This window comes from Apodemus sylvaticus, chromosome 20, assembly GCF_947179515.1.
Source record: "Apodemus sylvaticus chromosome 20, mApoSyl1.1, whole genome shotgun sequence".
Classification (NCBI taxonomy): Eukaryota; Metazoa; Chordata; class Mammalia; order Rodentia; family Muridae; genus Apodemus; species Apodemus sylvaticus.
In genome coordinates, this window is record NC_067491.1 from 15,203,283 (window position 1) to 15,224,175 (window position 20,893).

General features: G+C 44.6%; 1 long non-coding RNA gene across 1 annotated transcript in view; it reads right to left on the reverse strand.

The window, feature by feature from the left end:
• The window catches only part of LOC127670729 (uncharacterized), a 621,253-nt gene that overhangs the window by 554,871 nt on the left and 45,489 nt on the right, over positions 1 to 20,893 (reverse strand). The gene's annotated exons all lie outside the window — the stretch shown is intronic.

The following is a 20,893-nucleotide window of genomic DNA, read 5'->3' on the forward strand; positions in this document are numbered from 1 at the left end:
GCCGATTCAAATAAAGTTTATTAAGACCGCAAAGCCAACCGTTATCTTTTGATGATCTTCCTTCACCCTCTGACACCCTCCAGAAAAATAAAAAAGGCTCATATTGGAGCTTAGAGAGAAAACGCATGTTTTTGAATCACAAATACCAGTCATTCCACATTCTTCTCTCAACCTTTTTAAAAATAAAATTCCCTCTGTATACCAGGCTGGCCTCGAACTCAAAGATATCAGCCTGGCTCTGTCTCCATAGTGCTGGGATTAAAGGCATGTACCACTAATGCCAGCATTGGGGAGGCAGAGCCAGGCAGATGATTTCTGCCTGGTCTACAGAGTGAGTTCTACACAGAATGAGGGCTACACAGAAAAAACCCAGTCTTGAAAAAATAAATAAAAATAAAATTCCATCTGATTTTTATAAGTTATTATTGCCCATCATGAATATTTCTTAATACTGCTAATACTAAAAGTCTAGAAAGATGCCCAGACATGCTAAATACATTATTTAGTCGATAATAGTATACTGTGTCCTGGGCTCGTTTTCCAAGTGAGAGGCATGAACGGAAGTTCCAAACAGAGTCATCCCCGAGGATAAAGCTGATTAGAAGAGGCTCAGGGGGGAATTTCAGACTTGGCCTTGACAATTACAACCGCAGGAAGAGGAGGATAAGATGATCAAGGCAGACAGACGTCTGGAGAGAAGGCTAATGAATTTACCTGTTACCTTTGTCATGTGTTGGAATGCTGGCATCAACCCTTCAGTGACTTGTCTTCCTGGTTCCTAATTGATGTCTCTGATCTTCATTATCATGGATATACTTAGAAATTCATTTGAAGAAGCCATCTGACATCTAAAACAGAGAGAATATTAAATAAGTCTCTGTGCTACCGTGCATCCAGGAGGCCTTTCATTAAAGTTAATCGGTGAGGACAGAACCGCAGCCCTGTGAATTACACAGGCAAGACACAGTAGGACATGGAACAAAGCCCTTTGCAGGAAGCCAGCCCTGGGATAGGATAGACCCAGTTCTGATTGTTCACAAAGCTTTGTCACCACACAATCTCAAGGGGAAGAAAGCTGTCTGCCTAGACAGGGACAATGACGATTGTGATAAAGCTCTGCTGGGCGGGGGAATCAATGGCAGGAAACGCAAGGGGCAGGTGGTGAAAAGGACTTGGTGACACCCAGGTTTGGTAGAAATGTATCACAAAAACTCAAGGGAGAAATGTTTACTTTGTCACCATTAAGCAAAGATCAACTCCCAGGGAAATGAATCAAAGACATGGAATTTAAAAAAAAAAAAAAAAAAAAAAAAAGGCTTGAACACTGAATGAATTGTGTAGTCTGTGTTTCCAGCTCTTGCCTTTTCTGCTACTACAAAAAAAATAAAAATCAAAGACAAAAACAAACAAACAAAAAAAAACCCACAAGGATGGGGGAGGCCTTTCAAAATCCCACACATGTTTTTTTCAGGGCTCAATAGGAACTGCCTCACTGGTATTTACAGCTGTGCACAGTACAGCCAGCTGCACAACCACTCTCTCCAATAGCCGTGCATCTATAGATATACTATTACTGCTGCCTACAACCACAGTAGCTGGGTACTAAGTCTCCACTAGACAAAACTACTCATCAGCCTGGAGATATGTGACAGACAACCACCCCCCCCCCCCCCTACTAGGCAAGAGGTGAAGCATGTTAGAGAGCTGTCTGGTTTGGCTTGGTTTGGTTTGGTTTGTTGGTTTTGGTCTTTCTTATCTCCCAAGGTCTCAGAGTTGAAGTCCATTGGTGAAGAACTAATCCAGAAAGTGATTCCTTTTAAGATAGATTCCATGTTGTGCTTCTCTTTCCGTAGGAGCGTCCCACAATGGGACAAGGAAGGGTACCATACCTGCTTGCTGCTTCTCTACGTTAAGATTCTCCGTTTCCCCTCCAAGCAGAATTCCCATAACCCCAAATAAGAACAATTTGACAATCCTTTTGACACATCAATTCCTCTTCTACAAATTTATCTTATAGACAGACCCATACATATATGGGAAAAAAATATTCATTTTAGATTGTTTGACGCTGACCCCAATGGCGTGAGCACAGGAGAGCTGACCCAGTGGAGTGGCCTGACCAACTCAGTTAACATCTAGGCTCAGATCAGGGGCATTGAGCTGGCCTACCCTAACATCCACCCTCTGAGCTGCTAGAGTGCTTGAAGGCATAGGTCCTGCAGAACCAAAGCTGCAGGCTCTCCATGACTCAGGGCAACAGCGGGATATCGAAGAGGAGCCCCAGTGAGGGTTCAGTATTGATGGCAGAGCTGAAGCCAAAGACCTTAAGTTAGACCAAAGACTCACGGTAGTAAACATTTGCAAGTAAAGAAATGTGGACAAAAGAGTGTATACGGAGCGGTGGTGGCATATGCCTTTAATCCCAGCACTCTGGGAGGCAGACACAGGCAGATTTCTGAGTTCAAGGCCAGCCTGGTATACAGAGTGAGTTTCAGGACAGCCAGGGCTACACAGAGGAAACACTGTCTCGAAGAAACCAAATCCAAAAAACCAAAAAAAAAAAAAAAAAAAAAAAAAAAAAAAAAAGAGAGAGTGTATACTGTGAGACACCCCAGCTTCCAAAGGGAAATTGCTTTGTTTGTGGTTGTTTTGATTTTTAATTTTTATTTTGGGAGAGCTTACAAGGGTGGAGGGCAGATAAGGACAGGGAGATGGGTGGAATTGGGGCACATGATACAAAAATTCACAAAGAAGCGATAAAAATTATGAAAAAAAGATTGATGCATTGTCGCTGACCACGAAAAGTGAGTTAAAAACCACCTAGGAAATTCACCTCTGAGCGCATCTCTATATGTGTTTCCAGAGAAAGGAAGGGAAACAACTCAACCTTCAAGTGGGTATCAGCAGTCCATGACTGGGACTTCAGGAAACAGTGAAGTGGGGCAGGGTAGGAAAAAAAAACCATGAACATCAGCATCCATCTCTCTTTGCTTCCTGCACGTGACCATGTGACCAGGAAGCCATGTCTAGCTGCCACATCGGACTATAGCCCTCATTAAACTGTGCACTAGAATAAATCCTTCCTCCTTTAAGTTGTGTAAGACTCTAGTAAACCTTAGCTTACCAGGGACCCCACCCCCATCCCCAGTGAACAATGCGGAGCCAGGGATCCCAGGGATAGGTGCAAAACCAAGAGGAATTTATTGTTCCAGCGCACTGGGGCCATCCAACACTCAAAGGAGAGACTGAGACCTGCGGCAGCTGAGTTTTTCATACAGTTCCGGGGTGGAATAGAGCAACAGCCACTAGGCACAATGTGATTGGCAGAACAGTGTGACTTTTAAGCTGATTGGTCCTTAGGGAATGAGGTGGCAAGGACTTCCCTTGTCCGTAGGTGGCCAACAGTTGGTCCATCCTGCAGAATGGGTCTACATGCTCTGGACCTCCCCCACCCGCAGGTGGCCGATGGTGGGTCCCTCCCCCTGTCCCCCCACCCCCATGGTTAGCCTCTCCTTTTTGGAGGGGTGCTTAGGTGCTCCATGACCTTTCTCTTCCAGGAGAGGAGGGGTCTGGTGGAATTTTCCAAGGGTCTGGTGGAATTTTCCAAAGATCCTGAACTGACCACTTCAGTTGCTTCTGCCAACAGCAAAGAGACTCAGACAGTAGAGCACTGTCTGTTTAAAGCAATGAGAAAAGTAACTCAAAGTAAGGGACAATCCAACGCGGTGCATCAACGGGGACAAGCTAAACACATATGGTTTATCTGAGACCCAGGCTTTTCAGCAGATAGAGAAGTGTCAGGTGCTCTGCCACTTCGGGCCTCAGCCACAGCTGCCCTGAGTGTGTGGGGTCTCCCAGGATCGAATCCTGTACCTGCTGGAGGCCTGCCAGGAAAACAGAACTGCCTAGGCATTTCTGCAAAGAGAAAATTCATGGGCTTTATTTTCTTGGTTCCTGGAGACCTTTCAACGCAAAGGGGAGAAAGAGGGATTAGTACCTTAGCAGGAAGCAGCTCACAAGCCACCCACCACCCCGGGCTGGGAGTGAGTGAGTCTTGGGTTCCTACAGGGAAGAGGTTTACAGGAGAAGCTATGAAACAAATGGGCCTCTGAGAAATTATCACTGCCCAGGTGATGCCAAGACCCTGAGGGAACAGCATGAGGCTACCAAGGAAAGGCCAAGCAGGGCAAAAAGAAAGGGGGAAGCTGGAGCCTATGGTGGATTGCCACCATGGGCTATGACGTCACTGTTTGGGGTACCACGAAGAGGAACAGCAGCTCCATTCACAGCATTCCAAGCTCTCTCTGGGGTTCTTTCTTAGCAAACCTAACAGCGTGCTGGCCTATGGTTTACTGAGTCTGAACTGAGACGACAGAAACTGACAGGCCACTTGCCCGCACCCATATAATCCTTAAACAAAAAGAGGCAGCGGGGCAGCGGCGGTGGCCCACACTTTTAATCCCAGCAGAGGCAGATCTCTATGAGTTCGAGCCCAGTCTGGTTTTACAGAGCATGTTCCAGGACTACACGGAGTCTAGAGAAAACAAAGAGGAGGGGGTTTGGGGGGGAGGTCTCCATGAGTTAGTGTGCAGGAATCTCAGAGATAAAAGCAAGAAGCAGAGTATGAATATGATCTGCCAAGAGTTGAAATAAAGGACAAATATAGGAAAAGATGTGTCATGATACAGTGACATTCACAGGGTGACCTGAACCCTATTAGCAGCAGCTAGAGAGAGGTGTTTTACTCAGCCCACTTATAAGGGTATGCAAATAATTTTTAATGAAGGGTATATGTGGAGGTGAGAGGACAGCTATTTGGAGTCAGTATTAATAGTTGCCTTTAGGGTCGTTTTCCTTATATAAATGGATTCCCTCCATCAGTCCCTCCTGGGGTCATTCTAATTTACATACACTACAATAATACTGCCAGTTTTCTTGAACACTAAAACAGTAACAAAAGTCCTCTGAGGCAACTTTCATTTGTTCTTGAAACAGATGTACTTGCATATCATCCTTAAACATAGGAGCCCATCGCCTTGCAAATGCCTCCTTTGTCTCTTCACAGCCACAGAAATATTGGAGAACCTGTATTTGCTCCTAAATCTGTTTGCTTTTAGTTAACAACACAAAAGTATACACAGGTAAAGCATCAAAAGCAAGGGGTGGGGAAAGGTGTGACGGACAATGAGACAATGCAGATTACAATCTCCATGGAGAGGGACACACAGACAAAGGATGCAGGAAATAAACGGAAAGGCAAGAGCAGGCCAGGGGCTGCCTGTTAAATCTTCTTCTGCCAGAAAGTTCCACAAGAGGCGAGACTAAAGAATAGGCGGGACAAAGAAGCTGCTTTTAAATGCCGCCCTCAGAAACACCTGATCTAGCGCCTTTGACTTGTCCTTTGTTCTGCCCGGAGAAGTGCATCCGGCCGGAAGCTGTTTGAATCCTTCCTTGGGAAGATGTAACTAATATTTGCTCCACCAAATGCAAATCGCTGTGTCTGTATCTCAATATCGCCCTCGCCTTTTCTTGCTGCTTCAGAAATCATGGTGAAGGTGGTTTCAAAGCCTAGTGCACGGACAGATGGACGGACAGACAGAGTGAGCAACCTCTTGTCTTCCCTGAAATGCTTTATAAGGTGACTGAAGCTCTAGGTGTCCCTGCTCCCAGTTCTTCAGCCCTGCAACCTCCTGGGGTTATCCTTGGTAAATTTTAAGTTCCACATCCTCCAAAAAGGAATAGCTCTGACGCAAGGGCTCTTCAGTCTTTTTCTGCAGGCCCTAACCTTCAGTTTCCTCATACCAATAAATTTCTGATTATACAGCTGGGAAAGAAACTGAACTAGCAAATCGGGGCTCTCTCTCTCTGATATGTCACATTCATGTCAGTCAGAACTGAATAGGCAGATCTGTGTGGTTAAGACTTGCTAATGAGCCAAGTTGAATTTGCCCTCTGGGTTTTTAACTGTAGGAATAGTTTATTGTCAAGGTGTGTGTGTATGTTATTGTCAAGGTGTGTGTGTGTGTGTGTGTGTGTGTGTGTGTGTGTAAGAGGCTTTTGTACCAAATGGAGCAGCTTTGGGGACCTTTGAAAGAGCTCCAGGTTCTCTTGACAAGGATTTTTCCCTTTGGGTGAGGCTGAAGGACACCTCACCATACAAGGCCATGGCTGAGAAAAGTTAATTCTTGGTGAAGCAGAAAATATCACAAGCCTCACATCCCAAAATAAAAATATGCCTCTGATGGTAGACACAGGGAACTACACTGTGGGCACAGATTCCTTCCATTTCAACACCTACACTTTTTCTTCCCTAATTACCCATTGTCTTAAACCACCATCCCTTTACAGAACACCCACAGGACCATAATTTTTTTCTCCAGAATTACTAACTACAGATTTGGAAGCACTTTCATGTCACATAAAACCAGACGCTGTTTCATATATAGAAAATTATATATATATATATATATATATATATATATGTGTGTGTGTGTGTGTGTGTGTGTGTATATATATACATGGTATTTTAATAATCATTGGAGAAATTCATACAATGTATTTTGGTCATTTTCATCACCTGCCTTACTCCTCCTCCCAACTCCAACCAGATCCACTCCCAGCTCCCCACCTCCTCCTTTATTTTAATAAATCGATGAATCCAGTTATTTCCCTGTATACTCTGGGTGTAGGGCCCAGGTGCATATTTCTTTCATTAATTTGTTTGTAAATTTTTATTTATTTTATTTTATATGCATTTATATATATTCAAGTTTTGCTAACTTGTATGTCTGTACACTGTGTGCATGGGGCACTGAGGAAGCCAGAAGGGGGCGCTGGATCCTCTGGAAGTGGTGTTACAGGGCATTAGCCATCATGGACATGATGGGAGCCAAATCCAGGTCCTCTAAGAGTAGTGAATACTCTTAACCACTGAGCCATCCAGCCCCAGATGCTATCTCTTAAGGCATTATCAGAGGGTCCGATCCAAAACCCGCTAAGGAACGTGGAGGTGTCTGCCCTTAGGCCAGCATAAACTTTGGACTATGTCTTTGCCATGTAGTTAATATATGTGCACTTCATTACTGTGGGTCAAGGTTTTCTTTCTTCTTCTGGGATCACCCCTCTTCCTGTTAGCGATGCTCTAACAAGTGTCAATATGTGATTGAGTTTCTTGGTTTGTTTGTTTGCTTGTTTTTCAGAATATAACATTAATTTCTTCCTCTTTGGTTTTTTTTTTTTCCATTGTTGATGATCCTAACAGATTTATAAGCTTTGCCGGAGCGATGAGTTCAGAAAATCTCAGTACTATGTTGTTCGTCCTCCAGTCTCTCAGTATGAGCCAACAGTGTGTGACTCTATTGAGCATGGCCTATGGGATGTTTTAGAAGTCGCCTGTTCATCTTAGCTAACGGTAGATGTGGCAAACAGTGTCCATGGAAAACCTAGCTGATGAGCCTCAACCATGGATATCCCAAGAACAGCATCTCCCTTACTTCTGTCGTCCTGCAGGCATCACAGACTCAGTTTTAACAACAAACACAACCCAGAATCAAATGTAAAGGGGATTCTGGGAAATGTAGTTCCAGCCCCAGACTGCGCAGATATTGGAGGCAATGAGTCATCCAGCAGAGACTACTGTATAAAAGGTAAGCATTCCCAGTAACTTTTTTTGACAGAGAAAAATCTCATACGTTAAATAAATTGCCTACGATTAATGCATGCTGGTGGTTGCAGAGCTGAACATCAAACCCAAACCTGTTTGATGCCCAGGGTCATACTTTGAACAACTCTTCAAAATCGATATACTTACTTTCAGTCTTTTAACGCAGTGCTGTTATCTCTGTGAGCTTCTGAGGCATACATTTCTATCCTTCTAGAACATTTTAAGGAACACTGATCTGCAGACTAAAATGATATTCATTAGGGACACATGCCTCCTTTGGAATCTATGCCCAACTAGGACATCTCTGCTTCCCTCCATAGCATGTGAATTATGGGACAGCTCGTGGGAATCTTTATCATAAAAATTCCCCATCTTCCTCTGGGTTGAGAAAAACAGAATCTACAGTTCTCACTTCACTAGGTTTGCCAGGGCTGTGTCCGACACCACACTACTTCAATCTGCTTGAGAGAGAAGAGAGGCTATGTCACCAAAGCTGAGTATGAAGTACATCAAGGGAACCCTTAGGAAAGTTTAATCTGTGCCACGCCCCACCCCTGGACTTTTGAGACAGAGTAGTGATCCAGTTCTGCTGTGGGAATCCCAGTGTGCAAAGGCTGTGGCTGAGGGATCAGGTTTACTGGCCAAAAGCCGAGAGGTGGTGCTTTAAGAACAGATACTCTTAAGTCCATGAAAGAGCAAAAGCTGTTTCTCTATGTGCCAAATCGGACAGTGAGAGAGAGCCTGGAGTCACATTTGAGTCTAGGTAATAAGTAGTATTACCAGCTTGGGAACTCTGACCCAGAGTACATTGCGGGAGTCCAGGGGCGAGAGCAGGGTTCAGTCCTGAGATACGATCTCACCCACCAAAGTTGCTGCAGTCAGGGGTGCCCAGTGGGCAGACTTCTAAAGTATCACTCCAGGGGAAAGGCCAGCAATTGTGTAGCTGACACCCAAAAGGAAATTATCAGGTTACAAGCCGACTGCGACGGGACCCACAAAGGCCTCCTCTTAACCACCCAGTCTGCCTCTAGAACCGCAAGAGGCTGGCTTAACTCAGCTCCTTAAACTGTGTGTGTGTGTGTGTGTGTGTGTGTGTGTGTGTGTGTGTGAGGAGGGGCACCTAACAGCGTGGAAACTGGCATGTAGAACACCGCTTCTTAAACTGTGGACCCGTGACTGAATGTGGACATCAAGAAAAAATCTGACAACAATAAAAGATTTGTGAACAAGCAGTGATAGAAAAAATAATAATAATTCATAATCAAAGCATCTGACCAAACGCAAGGTTGTTTGGGGCGGAGCTGGCTGAGCTCTACCCCAGGACTTCACTGTGGCCTCAGTTCCGAATACACAGTGAGTGCACTTTGCATTTACAAGCTGTCCTACTGTGTGCATTGGTGCCTGAAAAACTGAGTTCAGGATCAAGGCTCTTCTGTGTTATGAACTGCAGAGCTTAAACTGTTTGTGGAATGTTTCCTCTCCTGTAGGACCATAATGGTTTGATTACAGAAAGACTTATGTCTTACCTTGCTTTTATACCTCAGCAGATAACTATTAAGTTAGTGTCTTTGGATTGAACTGTGTCAGTGTGTTTGACTTTAAAATTTTCTGTCTCAGTTACTGACTCGATTTTTTTTTAAGTTAAGTTAATTTTGACTTGTGTTTAGAACACAATTTCCAACAATTTCGAAATGACCCTAAACACACTGCCATTCTGAACTACTTATTTATGCAAAGTGACATTCTCTGCACTGGGAATGTCAGAATTAATATGTCAGTCAACTCTGAAAACACTAATGTTCTGTGTCTGGCAGGATCAAGAATTCAGCCAAGATTTTTATATACAATAAATAAATAAATAAACAAGCACATATATTTCATTAATATGCAAATTTTCTCTTCTTTTTAATGAACAGTATGATTTGTGCATGCCAGAGGATTGTTTAAAAGCAAATTTCATTATGATTTATTATCAGTAAATATTTGATTTGAATACCTCTCTTACATCCCTGTTGTACTAGCTGGTTTTGTGCGTCAATTTGACACAAACTGGAGTTCTCAGAGAAAAAGGAGCTTCATTTGAGAAGACGCCTCCATGAGATCCAGCTGTAGGGCATTTTCTCAATTAGTGATCAAGGCGAGGAGGACCTAGCCCCTTGTGGATGGTGCCATCCCTGGGCTGGTAGTCCTGGGTTCTATAAGAGAGCAGACTGAGCAAGCCAGGGGAAGCAAGCCAGTAAGGAACATCCCTCCATGGCCTCTGCATCAGCTCCTGCTTCCTGACCTGCTTGAGTTCCAGTCCTGACTTCCTTTGGTGATGAACAGCAATGTGGAAGTGTAAGCTCAATAAACCCTTTCCTCCCCAACTTGCTTCTTGGTCATGATGTTTGTGCAGGAATAGAAACCCTGACTAAGACACCTGTATATCCAGGGTTATGTAAAACTTTCTCAGTCAAAAAGAAGTCATGAGTGGGAAAGTTTAAGAAGCCTTGATGTTAAAAGCAGACAGACAGAAAGAAGGAAAGACAGACAGAAAGAAAGAAAGACAGAACAAAAGAAAGAAAAGAAAGAGAAAACTAACAACAACAACAAAAAAACCCAAACAACAACAAAATACGAGAAAGCAAGGGTATGGAGAAGCCAGTCGTGCTACACATGCGGTCTCTCAGCTTCAGGGATCAGAGCCCTCAGTGAGCACAACTGTCAGGACTGAGTCCAGGAAAGGAAAGCAGGGATGAGATCTACCAGGGAGAGAGGGGAAAGGGCAAACCATCCGGCATCTGCTTTACCCTGCTCAGTCTGGCTTGTAAAATGACTATATCAGTGTAAGATAGAACACAAAAGCACTCTTAGAAGCCAAACACGTGTCAGTGGAACTTAACATTAGTGGGTAAGAGTTTTTAAAGTAGTCAGGTGTACTGACATATGCACGCAGTCCAGACTTCTTGGGAAACTGAGGCAGGAGGATTGTTTGAGCCCAAAAGTTTGGGACCAGCCCAGAAAAATATAGCAAGAGTTTATCTTTAAAAAAAAAAAAAGAAGAAAGTATGAGGGCTGGAGAGATGGCTCAGTGGTTAAGAGCACTGACTGCTCTTCCAAAGGTCCTGAGTTCAGATCCCAGCAACTACATGGTGGCTCACAACCATAAGTAATGCGATCTGATGCCCTCTTCTGGTGTGTCTGAAGACAGCTACAGTGTACTCATATACATTAAAAAAAAAAAAAATGTGGACTTACTGAAAGTCAGCAGGCACTTGATGGCATCCAGACTCTGATATCATGATAGAAGTTTGGAAAGAGAACGGGATAAGGAGGAAACAACATAAACAATCATCCTAGAATAAAAAACGAGAGTTTCCAAATTTAACGTGTCCACTAGATGCATGCATTAATTTAGTCCTTCAGTATTTTAAATCCCCTACTATATGCCAAGTCCTGTTACAGAACTACACCAGAGACTAAACGTCTCTCCTATAGAGCTTGGGTTGTTTTGGGACTAGAGAGGTCACAAAGAAAACAAAATAACAGGAAGTGTTAGCTGGTTCTAGTACAGCATTTCTCAGCCTTTCTAACGCTGCAACCCTTTAATACAGTTCCTCATATCATGGTGACTCCCAACCACAAACATATTTTCATTACTACTCCCTAACTGTAATTTTGCTATTGTCATGAATCGTAAGGTAAATATCTGTGTTTTCCAATGGTCATACATAACCCCTGTGAAAGGGTTGTTCGACACCCCTAACACACACACACACACACACACACACACACACACACACACAGACAGGTTGAGAACAGTTGTTCTACTACATTTAATAACCCAAGTGAAATAAATGCAGGGTGTTGAGGTAAATAGCAAGGATCAGTGTTTTAATCGAAATAGTCACAAAAAGCCTCTCTAATAAAATGATGTTTGAGCAGAGAGGAGTTGAGAGATGCTGATAAGATGCTAATTTTAAAACAGAAAGGTCCTCTTTCTTTGTCCATTGATTTTGCTAATATGTAGCAACTGCCTGAGAACAGTACTTGAGTCACAGTAAGCACTCGGCAAACACTTACTGGAGGAAATGGTTCAAGATATAGAACAGGGAGGTACCAGGGGGGGTCTTGAGATGAGAGCATCTTTGGCTTGTTCAGGAATGAGAACATATGCTGGGGGCAAAGCTCAATACAGGAAGCCCTGGGTTCAATCCCCAAGACCAGCAGAAGCCCAGCGCAGTGGTAGTACACACCTGTAATCCCAGCGCTTGGAAGGCACGAGATGCAGGAAAAGTTCAGTCATCCTCAGCTACATAGCAAGTTCACGGAGCTATCCTGGACCCAACACTAAGGTCCGACTTATTTAGGTAATGGGAGAGGTGTTGAAACAAGCCTGCATTTAGCCACCAGATTGTTTCTTCATTTTGATGGCTAGACTGCCCCCTGCCGGCCTGGAGGAAGCTTTACCTCCTCAGCGCTGACATCCTTCTCCATCTGTTTAATGTGCCAATCAAATCAAACGTTTTGCCTCTTGTCTCCCAACCTTTGACTTCTCCCAGCATCTCTCCAGTCTGTGCCTTCCGCCTTCAAAAAAGCTCCTCCATTCCACTAGCTACCATGACCCCCGTGGGCTGCAAGTTACTGTACGCAACCTTCAATCTCACTTTTGGCCAGAGTCTGCGGCGAAAAGCCTAAATCTCATAAACTCTGGGTTCAGGTGACTAGAGTTTCAACCCGGTTAACTGTAATCTTGGAGGTGTGTTGAACTTCTTACCCTTAGAAAAATAGAGTAGTGCCTGTTGCCAGCGGGTTCCAAGAGGAGGAAATGCACACATGAAAAGCAGGGTCTGGGACACACAGTGAATAGCAGCTCGGCTTTGTTGCAGGAGATGGTGCGTGCATGCGCACGCACGCGCACTATCACAAACTCAATTTCTACAAAAGCAAGGTCTCATTTGCTTCTTTTCCCTTGGTCAGTGCTTCAGTCCCATCATCATCAAGCTCCAAATCTACAGCACTGAACATGGGCAGTAACCTTTGACCTGGCCTCATTATCCAATCAGTCGGCAGATAGCCCTTGCTGGGTCTCACTGGTCTCCCTCTTCATTTTGCAGCCTGCTGTGGCTGAGTGGGTCTGGGACACACAGTGAATAGCAGCTCGGCTTTGTTGCAGGAGATGGTGCGTGCATGCGCACGCACGCGCACTATCACAAACTCAATTTCTACAAAAGCAAGGTCTCATTTGCTTCTTTTCCCTTGGTCAGTGCTTCAGTCCCATCATCATCAAGCTCCAAATCTACAGCACTGAACATGGGCAGTAACCTTTGACCTGGCCTCATTATCCAATCAGTCGGCAGATAGCCCTTGCTGGGTCTCACTGGTCTCCCTCTTCATTTTGCAGCCTGCTGTGGCTGAGTGGGTCTCCTAGGGTAGCCAGACCGACAAGGTTAGATAAGTTAAGAGAGTGAGGCAGGCAGACAGGCTGGCTCCTTAGCTCAGATTTCTGCTCCCAACACTGGAAATCCTTCAATCCCGATAACTGTCCTTTCATTTCCTCAAAAAATCTTCACTATTCCCGATTCATTGCATCAAGCGGGGAATCCTCCAGGCAAGGCCTGTGTCCTCAGTTGTTGCAGACAAAGGCTGTGGCAGGAACGACTCAAGTTCTAGACTTGCCTGAGTGAAAGCCAGGCCAACCTCGTCAGCCTAACTTGACACCGCCTCAGAATAAAAATGAAAATATTTTTAAAGGTTTTATTTAACAGCTCAGTGTTATTGTGCTTGCTAAGTTTGTGTGAGACCCTGTGTTTTATCCCTGATGTTAATAATAGTAATAATAATAAAATAATAATACCCACCCACCCTGTCATTCTCTGCCCCAATATCATTCGCACCTCTGACCTACCTGTTTCTTTTTTTTCCCCCCCTCCACCTACCTGTTTCTTATACGTCGATATCTGAATCACTTTCCTCGTCTTCCTCTTATCTCAGTCTACCTGGTTTTCAGTTTGCTTCAACTTCGGTTGGCATCTAAGATGCAGAAACCCACTTTTAAAAGAAGTTTTGTGGGTTTTTTTATGATTTATTTTATATATGTGAGTACACTGTAGCTGTCTTCAGACATGCCAGAAGAGGGCGTCAGGTTTCATTACAGATGGTTGTGAGCCCCACCATGCGGTCGCTGGGATTTGAACTCAGGACCTCTGGAAGAGCAGTCAGTGCCCTTAACCACTGAGCCATCTCTCCAACCCAATAATGATAATATTATAGCATGGCACATACTGAAATCTGTTCTAAAGAATTTTATATCTAATAATTTGCTTTGTTCTCACAATAATTCCAGGAAGTTGAAACACTACTATCTACGTTTTACAGCTGAGAAAACTGAGGCCTGGAGAGGTCAAGTATGCTGTCTGTGATTAACCACCAACTGTAAGTGATCCTCACAGACTGAGACATGGGGCAGGGTTGGGGGTGGGTAGAGGGTAGGGACGGAGGGGTAGTCAGACCTAGAAAGGCTGCAGCTTGAAAATATACCAAAAGGAACTCCAAGGATTCCTTCTCTCCCCAGCAGCGTAAAATAACTGTGTTTCCGTATTGTAAACTGAAAGGTATGAGGAGAGTGTTGAGGTTTGAATATGCTTGGCCCAGGGAGGGGCACTGTTAGGAGGAGTAGGTGTGGCCTTGTTGGAGTAGGTGTGTCAAAGTCACTGAGGAACTTTAAGACTCATCCTAGCTACCTGGAAGTCAGTCTTCCACTAGCAGCCTTCAGATGAAGATGTAGATCTCTCAGCTCTCCTCCTGCACCATGCCGACCTGTATGCTGCCATGCTCCCACCTTGACTGTAGGATTAAACCTCTGAACCTGTAAGCCAGCCCCAATTAAATGATGTCCTTGTAAGAGTTGCCCTGGTCACGGTGTCTGTTCACAGTAGTAAAACCCTAGGATGGAGATTGCATTAAGATGCAGTTTGTCCTTCCTTTATATCTCCGATGCTAAATAAATCACACACGCAGACCCTGTCCCCAGTTTGTTGATGAAGTCACTGGGATTACTCTGAACCAGTCAGGCAGCTATGAGATTAATAACTCCTCGAATTGGCAACCGTCCTGCCGGAGAAGGCACACTCGAGAGGTGGCGCACTCTGCAGTGTTCATATCTTCGTTGCTGTCATCAGGAATAGTTTTGAATAGGTACAAATCAGTCTCCATGGTAACTGGAGTCTTTATTGAGTGAGTCAGATGTCCCCTAGTGGCAGCCTGTCCACACCTTTGTGAACCCCAAGTCCTCACTCTTTGGGAGCAAGTGTGGGGATCTAATTCCTGCGTGCTGCTTGAGCGGCCTATTTTGTTAACACCCAAGGTTACAGCCCAAAGGTAGGGCTCCTCTTTTGTGTCACCTCCTGCCTGTAAAAGAGAGACTATAGGCCCCGTCAATGTGTCACACAGTTGAACAACTCTGTCATTTTCCTGTCGCCCAAGTAGAAATTAGTATCTCTTGACTTTTGCTAGAGAAGATAGGAAAGCAGTGACTCCCTGTCTTAGAAAACTCCACCCAGGGAAAGACCAGTCCCTCTGGGTGTCTGCTTGCTTCTTGCTTCATGGAGGCCTGACAAACCCTAGTTTCAAAGTCTTTAAAATGGTTATCTTTGCTAACTGTAAAATGAAGTGAGAAATTAAGAAACATTGCTACGTTAAAAATATTATTCCAAGTCATTGGTATTTGAATGTTTTTGTAAGTTCGGATGGATTCCATATGGGTGGAAGGCTGGAGACTTGATTTGGAAAGGCAAACAGGATGCTTTAAACAGAAAACATCTATGCATCACGCTACCTCCAGCAACATCTCTGTGCGAAGGAACGTTGGAGCTGACACGCACATTCAAGACCGCCTCTAGCATCTATTCTGTCTCAACAGATTCTGCATTCTCCATTGTCCCAGAAGAGACTCAAAGCAGCACACACTCTGCAGGCAGACATCAAGTTAAGCACAACAGCCACGGGAAGCAGACGCCCATTACAAAAGAGTGAGGCTCCCCAGAGACAGGTGTGCGCTAATGTAACCATGGTTTTTAATCTCCGCAGATACACTCTCTGTACCTGTGCGCAGCTCGCACAGTATGTTCAAAAGAAACATGATAATAGCCAACAGATGGTCTCTTTCTGACGCTTTCTTATCAAGTACCTCTGACTTTGCAGCTTTCCAGAACAGAGAGGAAAACTGATGTTTAAGCTTGATTTATACACCGCATAATGAACCTTGGAAGATTACTACCAATCATTTACGTCATAATATACACCCGGATTGCCTATGGTGCTCAGGCGGCTTGTTTGTTTAGCGCTCTGAAAGGTTCTCTCCGTCCTGGGAATTATCACCACATCTACCATTTCCTTTCAATGGCTGCCCCTAAAGATAGCCATCCCCATCTGAGTTCTTTGGAAGGACTTTCCCACGCCAATGTGGAATACTATCTTTTATTTATCTTGGAAAAGTTGGAAAGACTCTGTCTTCTCTGACCTGACACTGGTGTGTTCTCTGTCATAAAAGCCCATAGTCAAATCCAAATCCAGGAACCTGTAATCGTTAAAGGTGATCATTACAGCCCTCCTGGGTATACGGCTGTCCAAGTGTTTGCTCCACAAGACAGTGAGAGACCAAGGTGTAATCAAGACTCTGGCTGGTCCCAGAGGACTGAACCGTGTGTGAGTCATCTTCCTTTGTTACTCAACCAACACACACACAAAGGAACCCAGCAAAGCTTTGTCTTCTGAAGTGTATCCTTTCATTAAATTACCATACGGCCATGATGTGTTTTCACTCTCAGATTTTATAGAGCGGGCATAGCTCAGGGGCGGTTGAACAAGTCTCTAAAAGCAACCAACATATAGAGCAGCCCCAAAGTAGAGTTCAGAGCCTCTTAAGGAAATGGAGTGGGCAGAATTATCCTCATGAGGGGCCTGCCTGGGAAACTGGAGCTGATGCACTAAACGGCACTGTGGTTCCAAGTAATGACACCATCTTTTGTTCTCGGGATCGTTTTCCTGCCTAAATCCTGTCACCTGCTTCTTCCCTAGGGAGTGAGCTAATCGGTGATTGTTACCTCTCTCAATGGACCCATCTGGTTCGCTGAAATTTATCTTACCTGGAGTAGCAAGTCAAACGATGGTAAGAAAAGCACAAGCCAGTCTCATCTCTGTTTACCAACCTCGGGTTATGAAAGAATCCATTAGCTTCTCATTCACTGCAGGTGTCAACCATAAGACAACGGGGCTTCCAGAACATTCCAACAAGACCTAAATTGAGCTGGTATTTATCCAGCTCATTTCTGGTTAAGCATATAAGGCCCTAATCTTCCTCCCTCTCCTCCTCTCCCTCCTTCCTCCCTCCTCCCTCCTTCCTCCTCTGTTCTCCCCCTCCCTCCTCCCTCCTCTCTCCTCCCTCTTCTCCCTTCTCCCTCTCCCTCTCTCTCTTTTAAGCAAGATCTCAATTAGCTGAGACTGGTGGAGGGTAATCTTGAGCATAATGATTCTCCAGCTTCTATCTCCTGGTCTCGGAATTACTAGTGTGTACCACCACACCCTAATTATTGTTTTTATTTTTTTGATTTGGGACAGGCCCACACTTTGTAGCCCAAGCTAGCCCAGAACTCTGGGTGATCCTCTAGAACGCTGGGATTATAGGTGTGGCGCTACTACACGTCACTAAGCATAAATCTTTCATTGGCAATCTCCCCTCTTAGGGGAGATAGTGTTAGAAGCTGTCCCCAAACCCACCATGAAGAGGGGTAGGTGATGGAAGCCCAGTGCGAGGTCACAGAGGTAGGACTCCCGGGCTAAATGCTGGCACTAGATGCTTGGAACAAGAATGGAGCATCACATTGACTCCAGAAACTCAGCATTTAGGCGGCCAGGTGTAGACAAGTGGAAATCCTAAATGGCTTATAAAAATCCCTTCCTCCACCACTACCCTCAAAAAAAAAAAAAAACGTTTAGTCTTCCTCTCTTAAGTATCCTCCTTTCTCAAGCTTCCTACCCTGAAAGGAGCACAAATCATTCAGTCACATGGGATCCAATAATGCATCCGCCATAATCAAGAGTGGAAAGATCTCCCTTTCCCTGTAGATTCCTGCTAAATCTTTCAAAGGCCAGGAGACTTGTGGCATTATCTCACTTCTTTAGCTGGGAGTCAGATCTCTGGTGATTTTCCCTCCACGGATCTGTGGCTAAACCAGCGTTTGCTGAGCTGTGAAGAACCACAGAGTAGCGCCATCTGACCGGCTTGGAATCCTGGTTCTGCTATGCTATCTGCATGATCTTAGGAAAGTTCACTGATCTCCACCCGCCTGTCTTCTCATCTGTAATATGGGTGTAAAAACAGGACATATGGGCTAGGGGACATGTCCAGTCAGTAAGTCACGCAAGCCTGAGGGATTGAGCTCAAGAACCTAGCATGTGTGTAAGAGCCACATTTTATGTTGTGTTGTCTGTAACCCCAGTAATACCGGGTAAGGGGAGCAGAAACAGGCAGGTCCCTACAACTTGTTGGCCAGACAGCCTAGACGAATTGGTGAGTTCCAAATTCAAAGAGAGACTCAGACTCAAAACAGTAAGGTAGAGGGTGACTGAGGAAGACACCTGAAGGTGACCTCCACATCCCCACATCTGTACATGCACCCACATTACTACACACACCCAAAAGCAAGCACACACACACACACACCACAAAATTAATTATAACAGCACCAATTGTACTGTGATTATCAAGAAAGAAATCTGATGTCAACCTCCAGCCTCCCCAGGAACATGCAAACACACACATGCATACACACACATACACACATACACATGCAGAGAGAGAGAGAGCATACACAGAGAGAGAGAGAGAGAAACAGAGAGAGAACCTACTTTGTGATATCTCAAGATATTCCAAGAATGCACTTAGCTACTGTAAGTAAATTATTATTACTATTATTATTGCTATATTTTACAGAACACTATTAAGTTCAAAAGATGTTTACAAGGAAACCAAAGACTATGATTAAGTAAGACTAAAAATACTTCACACAGGCTGGGAGATGGCTCAGAGATAAAGAGCACTAACTGCTCTTCCAGAGGTCCTGAGTTCAATTCCCAGCAACCGCATGGTGGCTCACAATCTGTAATGGGATCTGGCGCCCTCTTCTGGCGTGTCTGAAGACAGCCATGGTGTACTCATATACATAAAATAAATAACTCTTTAAAAAAAAGAAAAATAAAATACCTCACAGTGATACAGTCTTCAGATCCATAAAGCTAGCAATTATAAACACCACACAACACAGAACATAGCAGGGCACGACCTTTTCCCAGGGAACTTTCCTGACCCTGATGGCATTGTCCCCTTGGCGTGTTGTAGGCCATCCTTCTGCACTGACTTCAAATATAACCTCAGCGATGTTATTGTCCTTTTCTTACGTTCTACCAAGCATTTGGCTACTGTTTGCAAAAAACAGTGTGATGGCCTGTGCTCTCCTGAGCTTCATATTGCTTATATTTATGAAATTTTCAAAGAATAATTAAAAGGCATTCCATTTAAAAAAAAAAAAAAAGAAAGAAAGAAATGAAAACACTTGCTTTACCTCAACCTAGAGTTTCCATCAAGCTGGAACTAACTCTTTAGACTGTCAAGTTCCAGATCAATGAAGAAGCCATAATATGTATTTATCAAGCCACAAGCATGGCACCAGATCTGCAAAAGTGACCGTGGAATTATGTTGAGTCATCTGCAAAAACACAATGACAGCGATGCAGCAGTGATGCAGTGACGGTATCGCTGTTGCTTGCGGCTGAGTGAGCGCTCGTGGAGTGTCTCTAATAATCCAGATGCAGCTGCCCGTTATCCAGCTTGCTTCTGGGATTTTACTTGGGCCAGTTTGTAAATCTTCAGTTCTTAAGTGATTCATTCTCTCTGTCTCTGTCTCTCAGTGTGTGTGTGTGTGTGTGTGTGTGTACATACCCATGTGTGTATTTGTGGCAGCCATCAGGTGTCCCTTTTGTCACTCTCTGTCTTACTCCTTTGAGGACAGGTCTCTCCCTGAATCTGGAGTTCCTGCTTTCTGGCTGGACTGGCATCCAGCATGCCCCACTGATGCTCCTGTTCCCACACCCCCTCTCCCTACAGTGCTAGCGTAACGGGCACACGTGAGACCACACCTGACTCGTTACACGCATGCTGGCATCTGAGCTCAGGGGAACATGGTTTACAGCCCCATTAGCAACCACGGAGCCATCTCCGTAGCCTCTGACCTCCTTTCTTAACCTTCCATACCTGGAAGGGGTGAACATCACCTAGGCATATGCAAAAAGAACCAATGAGCCGGGCACCTTTAATCCCAGTACTTGGGAGGCAGGGGCAGGTGGATTTCTGAGTTCGAGGCCAGCCTGGTCTACAGAGTGAGTTCCAGGACAGCCAGGGCTACACAGAGAAACCCTGTCTCAGAAAAAAAAAAACACAGAAACAAACAAACAAACAAACAAAAACCAAATGAGCTCACAACATAAACAAAGAAGAGTTCCTTGGTGTCAGGCTGGCTTGGAAGTTTGCCAGGTCCCCTGTCTGTGAGAGAAGCAGGGGGGGAATGTAGACAAAGCTGAAGGTGGCTAAGTGACCAATAGGCCTGGTAACACGCCCACTCCTCCATCCTTCATTCCTTAAAATGAGATCATCACAGAGGCCACCAAGAGGCCAGTTTCCCATAATCCAGTTAATTTTTTGTTTGTTTGGTTAGTTTTTGGTGTTGTTCTGTCTTGCTTTGTTGTTTTGTTTTGTTCTGTTTTGCTTGAGACAGGTTCTCTCTATGCAGCACATTCTAGACTCAAGCTCAAAGCAATTCTTCTGCCTCAGCCTCTGGGGTGCAAAGATTACAGGTGTGTGCCACAACACCTGGCTAGTTTTAGCTTTGGGTTCATCTCCTTCTAGTTCTTTTGCTTTCTATAAAACCTCAAGGACTAAGTGAAGTGTCACCCAGCCTGGTGTTGGTCATCTGTGCTCTACAAAGGCTGAGTACAGCAGAACCTAGTGATTTCTTTTAGCTCCAGCCAGGAACTCGAGGTATAACCCAGAGAGGGGGCTCCACACTGGACAAGGAGAGAGACAGACAATGTGTAAGGACACCGGGAGCCTCCATAGAGACAGACAATAGCTTAAAGGCCTCAACTCCCCGCCCCAGAGCAGAAGATGACCTGACAGAAGCCCCCAGGCTGGTGAGT